Source organism: Budorcas taxicolor, chromosome 19 (assembly GCF_023091745.1).
Source record: "Budorcas taxicolor isolate Tak-1 chromosome 19, Takin1.1, whole genome shotgun sequence".
Classification (NCBI taxonomy): domain Eukaryota; kingdom Metazoa; phylum Chordata; class Mammalia; order Artiodactyla; family Bovidae; genus Budorcas; species Budorcas taxicolor.
In genome coordinates, this window is record NC_068928.1 from 41029386 (window position 1) to 41035385 (window position 6000).

Genomic DNA, 6000 nt, shown 5'->3' on the forward strand with positions numbered 1-6000 from the left:
ATCTAGGTTGTTTCCATGTCCTGGCTATTATAAACAGTGCTGCGATGAACATTGGGGTACATGTGTCTCTTTCTATTCTGGTTTCCTCGGTGTGTATGCCCAGCAGTGGGATTGGTGGGTCATAAGGCAGTCCCTGCAATTTTTTAAGGAATCTCCACACTGTTCTCCATAGTGGCTGTACTAGTTTGCATTCCCACCAACAGTGTAAGAGGGTTCCCGTTTCTCCACACCCTCTCCAGCATTTATTGCTTGCAGACTTTTGTATTGCAGCCATTCTGACTGGTGTGAAGTGGTACCTCATTAAATCTTAAAATATTATTTTTGCCTTAAAATTATATATTTTATATTTGTTATTTCTTTCTTTCCAATAATATGTCATCTATTAAAAGGCCAGAATAATGCCAAAAATAAATAAAACAAGCATTACATACTTTTAATGAAAAATGAGATAATATAGATGGCTACTATTTATGGGCTTGCCATGTGCCCAATATTCTGCTGAATGTTTTGCAATTATTATCTTGATTTTTCTTCTCAAAGACACCATGAGGTACTTGGTATTCTCTATGAGCCCACATAAGAATGAATGAAGGTTGCAAATCCTATAATATTAATCATCTATAAAGTATGTGTATGTGTGCATGAACACTCAGTCTTGTCCAGCTCTTTGTGACCCCATGGCTGTAGCCCACCAGGCTCCTGTGTTCATGGGATCCTTCAGGCAAGAGTACTGGAGTGGGGTGCCATTTCCTTCTCCAGGGGATCTTCCTGATCAGGGACTGAGCTACCTCTCTTGTGTCTCCTGCATTGGCAGGCAGTTTCTTTACCAGCTGAGCCACTGTGGAAGCCAGTCTATGAAGTATTCTTCTTCTTTTGCGTCGCTTCAGTCGTGTCTGACTCTGTGTGACCCCATAGACGGCAGCCCACCAGGCTCCCCCGTCCCTGGGATTCTCCAGGCAAGAACTCTGGAGTGGGTTGCCATTTCCTTCTCCAGTGCATGAAAATGAAAAGTGAAAGTGAAGTCGCTCAGTTGTGTCTGACTCTTCGCGATCCCATGGGCTGCAGCCTACCAGGCTCCTCTCTGCCCATTGGATCCTTCAGGCAAGAGTACTGGAGTGGGGTGCCATTGCCTTCTCCAGGGGGTCTTCCTGATCAGGGACTGAGCTACCTCTCTTGTGTCTCCTGCACTGGCAGGCAGTTTCTCTACCAGCTGAGCCACTGTAGAAGCCGGTCTATGAAGTATACATAGCACTAATTCCACACCTTTGATCATGCTGTTATATCTCCTTAGAATGTTCCTTTTCCTATAACAACTCAGTACTTTTTATTTTTCCTTTGAGTTCCAGCTTAGAAGTCTCTTCTTATGGTTTTCCTTGACACATTTAAAGAAAAATCATCTGCTCCTCCATTCTACTTGATTACATTTGCAACACTAGAATTTCGCACATCGAACTATACCTAAATGTCTGTGTCCAGCTGGACGGTAACTACCTGAGGTGAAAACTTGGACCATATATCATCATCAACATGCATGGAATGGAGCACATCACCAGTGTTTTCTTTGCATTTCTAGGAATCACTTTCTAAATTTGTTTGTGTAATTACACAAAGTATGTGTGGCTCCAAAGTAAATTCTACAAAGCGAGGCTTATCCAAGGAAGTTATCCCTAATCCCTCTATGCATTCCCTTGCTCCCCATAGATAGTCATTTTTATAATTTAAAATTTTCCTTCTTATGCTATTTCAAAAACATTTTTGCATATCTGTAGCTCCTTTGTTTCTTAGATAAATGGTTATATAATACACACACTTAACTCCAAGTTGCTTTTTCTCATTTAACAATTTATCCCAGAGATTACTTTATAGTAATATGTTCAGATATTCTTCATTCCATTCTCAGCCACAAAGTAGCCCATTCTCTGGACATAATGTGGCTTATTTAGCCTGTTACACGTATTGGTATCATCAATTGATCAATTTGTTGGCTTTAATCAAGTAGTTTTTACTATATACATAATATATACAGTAACATATAATGTATAATATGTATAAAATATACTGATATCTTCATGGGTCACAGCCTTGTCATGGTGAAGGGGCTTGCATAACTCAATGAAGCTATGAGCCATGTCATGTAGGGCCACCCAAGATAGATGGGCCATAGTGAAGAGGTCTGACAAAATATGGCCTGCCAGAGGAGGAAATGGCAAACCACTCCATTATTCTTGTTATGAGAAGAACCCCACAAATAGTATGAAAAAGCAAAAAGATATGACACTGGAATTAAGACCCCAGGTGGGAAGGTATCCAATATGCTACTGGGGAAGAGCAGAGGGCAATCACTAATAGCTCCAGAAAGATGAGCAGCGGGACCAAAGTGGAAATGACACGCAGTTGTGGATGTGACTAGTGGTGAAAGTAAAGTCTGATGCTGTAAAGAACAATGTGCATAGGAACCTGGAATGTTAGGTCCATGAATCAAGATAAATTGAATGTGATCAAGCAGGAGATGGCAAGGGTGAACATCCACATCTTAGGAATCAGTGAGTGAACCAAAATGGACGGGGAATGGGTGAATTTAATTCAGATGAGCATCATATGTACTCCTGTGGGCAAGAATCCCTTTGAAGAAATGGAGTAGCCCTCATAGTCAACAAAAGTGTCTGAAATGCAGTACTTGGGTGTGATCTCAAAAATGACAGAGTGATCTTTGTTCATTTCCAAGCAAACCATCCAAGGCTTTTCCCCAACCACTGATGCCAAAGAAGCTGAAGTTGACTCTTTCTATGAAGACCTATAAGACCTTTTAGAACTGACACCAAAAAGAAAATAAATAAATAAAAGATGTCCTTTTCATTGCAGGGGATTGGAATGCAAAAGTAGAAAGTCAAGAGATACCTGGAGTAAGTTTGACCTTGGAGTAGAAAATGAAGAAGGGCAAAGGCTAACAGAGTTTTGTCAAGAGAACACATAACACACTGGTCATAGCAAACACCCTTTTTCAACAACCCAAGAGATGACTCTACACATGGACGTCATTAAATGGTCAATACCAAAATCAGATTGATTATATTCTTTGCAGCAAGTTCTATACAGTCAACAAAAACAAGACCTGGAGCCTGACTGTGGCTCAGATCATCAGCTCCTGATTGCAAAATTCAAGCTTAAATGGAAGAAAGTAGGGGAAACCTCTAGGCCATTCAGGAATGACCTAAATCAAATCCATTATGGTTATACAGTGGAAATGGTGAATAGATTCAAGAGATTAGATCCCATAGACAGAGTGCCTGAAGAACTGTGAAATGAGGTTTGTAACATTGTACAGGATGCAATGACCAAAATCATCCCAAAGAAAAAGATATGCAAGAAGGCAAAGTGGTAGTCTGAGGAGGCTTTGCAAATAGCTGAGGAAAGAAGAGAAGTGAAAGGCAAGGGAGAAAGGGAAAGATATACCCAACTGAGTGCAGAGTTCCAGAGGATAGCAAGGAGAGATGAGAAGGTCTTCTTAAGCAAACATTGCAGAAAACACACAAAAACAATAGAAGGAGAGAGACTAGAGATCTCTTCAAGAAAACTGGAGATATCAAGGAAACATTTCATGCAAGGATGGACATGATAAAGACAGAAACAGTAAGGACCTAACAGAAGCAGAGGAGATTCAGGAAGAGGTGGCAAGAAAACACAGAAGAACTGTATATAAACAGTCTTAATGACACAGATAACCATGATGGTTTGGTCACTCACTTAGAGTCAGACCTCCTGGAATGTGAAGACAAGTGGGCCTTAAGAATATTTACTATGAATAAAACTAGTGGAGGTGATGGAATTTCAACTGAGCTATTTCAAATCTTAAAAGATGATGCTGTTAAAGTGCTGCACTTAATATGCCAGCAAATTTGGAAAAAGCAGTGGCCTCAGGACTGGAAAAGTTCCATTTTCATTCCAACCCTAAAGAAAGGCAATACCAAAGAATCTTCCAGCTACTGTACAATTGTGTTCATTTCACATGCTAGCAAGATTATGCTCAAAATCCTGCAAGCTAGGCTTCAGCAGTTAGTGAACTCAGAACTTCCAGATGTACAAGCTGGATTTAGAAAAGGCAAAGGAACCAGAGATCAAATTGCCAACATTTGTGGATCAGAGAAAAAGCAAGGGAATTCCAGAAAAGCATCTACTTCTTGCTACATTGACTATGCTAAAGACTTTGTGTGGATCACAATAAACTGTTGAAAATTTTTAAAGAGATGAGAAAAGCATACCACATTACCTATCTCTGGAGAAACCTTTATGAGGGTCAGGAAGCAACAATTAGAACAGGGCATGGAACAACAGACTAGTTCAAAATCGGGAAAAGAGTACATCAAGGCTGTATATTGTCACTCTGCTTATATAACTTATATGCAGAGTACATCATGCAAATTGCCAGGCTGGAATCAAGATTGCAGGGAGAAATAACAACAACCTCAGATATACAGATGATACCACTCTAATGACAGAAGATGAAAGCAACTAAAGAGCCTCTTGATGAGGGTGAAAGAGGAGAGTGAAAAAGCTGACTTAAAACTCAACATTATAAAAACCAAGATCATGGCATTTTGTCCCATAACTTCATGTCTAATAGAAGGGGGGAAAGTGGAACAGTCACAGCTTATATAAATATCTTTATATAATATTCTATGAGCCCAATTTATAGGCTACTGTCAGTTGATTCTCTACTTTCAGAAAAACTTTTAAAACCTTTTAAAAGGGGACTCTGTCCCCATTTGTAACACTAATACCTGCATCTAAAGAATGGCTCCAAAGCTCATCTTATTTGTATAAGTAAAAACATAAAGAAAAAAACTATGCATAAATTTGAGTGGATAAATGTATAGAAAAAATATTTACAAGTAAACACATCAAACAGTGATTTTTGCTGAGAAAGTCCACTTCAATGTCACTCCATTAGTGCAGAGAGTGTGTTCTGTGTTGTTTTCCCCAGATACTTCAGTGCCTTTAACAGTGTCTCACATTTAATAAATATTCAATAATGAACGAAAGAAGAGAATGACATTTGGAAGGAACCACTGAAAGCAGACAAACTTTTCAGTGAAAATATTGGCTCCCATTTTCCTACAGAAACAGTTGACAGAAGCTCAACGCTACTCTCAGATGTAGTCCTGTAGATGGCAATTTTCCAGTTTCCACCAAACATGCTGTCTTATCAAAGACCTGCTTCACTTGTCTAGGTCACCTATCTGTCCTTTGAGTGCGTGTGGATTTGAAACTTCCTTCAAAAAAACAAAAAGAATCACAACTGAGGTCCTATTGTAAATAGGGGAGTATCAGTGCACACTTGGTTTGCTGCATGGATGGCACCTATCACATTGAGTGCAAGTCTGAATATAAACTTGCAGACTGTGTTCAATAGCACATTGTGTAGCTATCATAGCTGATGTGATGCCTGAACCATATACTGTGTTCTTTTTGCTTTTACGTACAAGAAGTTCTCCAAACTACTTTTTACTTTTTTGTTCTTTTCCTAGAACTAGGATTTATAGTGTTAGCTGATATGCTCATGAAATTAGCAGGCACCTAGGAAAGAATTAGACAGTGAATAATGGAACTTCTCACTGAGAAGTGGCAAGGCCCTGCTATGTGTCCTGCAGGTGCAGTTCAAATACACTTGTCTAGCAACCAAAGACAAAATCTTAAAGGAGAAAAAATCACAATGAATTTTTAATACAGAAAGCATCACTTTATTTTGGTACAGAAATAGATCAGGTTACAGAAAAGTCTTAGGAAAAGAAGTTAGAAGAATGAGTTTACCAATTGTCAGGTGAAAGGGGAAAATCTGTTACTGGAGAAATGCTCCATGCCATATCCATCTCCTTCAACAGCAGGTCTGGTTCCTCATTGGAATTATGAAGCCCTGTTTAGCTGAGCAACATCAACCCCAAAGGAGGGTCTGCATCTATGGGGACAGGGGTAAATGGAGACAGTGGTCACAGGGCAGCGGGC